Source organism: Arachis ipaensis, chromosome B9 (assembly GCF_059453495.1).
Source record: "Arachis ipaensis isolate K30076 ecotype BB chromosome B9, ASM5945349v1, whole genome shotgun sequence".
Taxonomy (NCBI): Eukaryota; Viridiplantae; Streptophyta; class Magnoliopsida; order Fabales; family Fabaceae; genus Arachis; species Arachis ipaensis.
In genome coordinates this window covers 120,891,631-120,892,179 of record NC_142444.1, presented here as the reverse complement: position 1 = coordinate 120,892,179, position 549 = coordinate 120,891,631, and positions in this window count along the sequence as shown.

Here is a 549-nt window from a genome sequence, read left to right as displayed (position 1 = left end):
ACTGGCCATCTTCCTCTTACTCTTAATGCCACAAAGAGCTCTAAGTTGACCATCCATCTTCAATAGCCCATATTCAAGTGGAATTAGAAAGCTAAGGGATATGAATTTTACCCACTTGAATGTTGTGAAGGATGATGGCAGCTTAGGGGGAGGGGTCTCTAATGAACTTGCAAGCTCCACTCCCTTGTGCTTTTTGACAACTTCCACCTCTTTGCATACTTCTTTAATTTCAACCTCTTCCTCTTGGTAGCTTTCTTCCAATTCAATCTCTTCTTCATTACTTACCAAGGGCATGGGAGGCTGTGCTTTTTCTTCTTTACTCTCCATCTCTTGACCAACCTCTTCCAAGTCTTCAACTATGATATGCTCTGGAGGTTGTACACCCTCCTCAACATCAATTGCAACCGTCTTGGAAGGAGGTTCTATGTCTTGACTTTCCCATGGAGGTTCAGCATCTCCTAAGTTTGCAACTACTACTTCTTCTTCAATAATTCCGGCTTCCTCCACTTGTTCCAGTATAAATTCATGCTCCTTACTGTCCACCGGAGT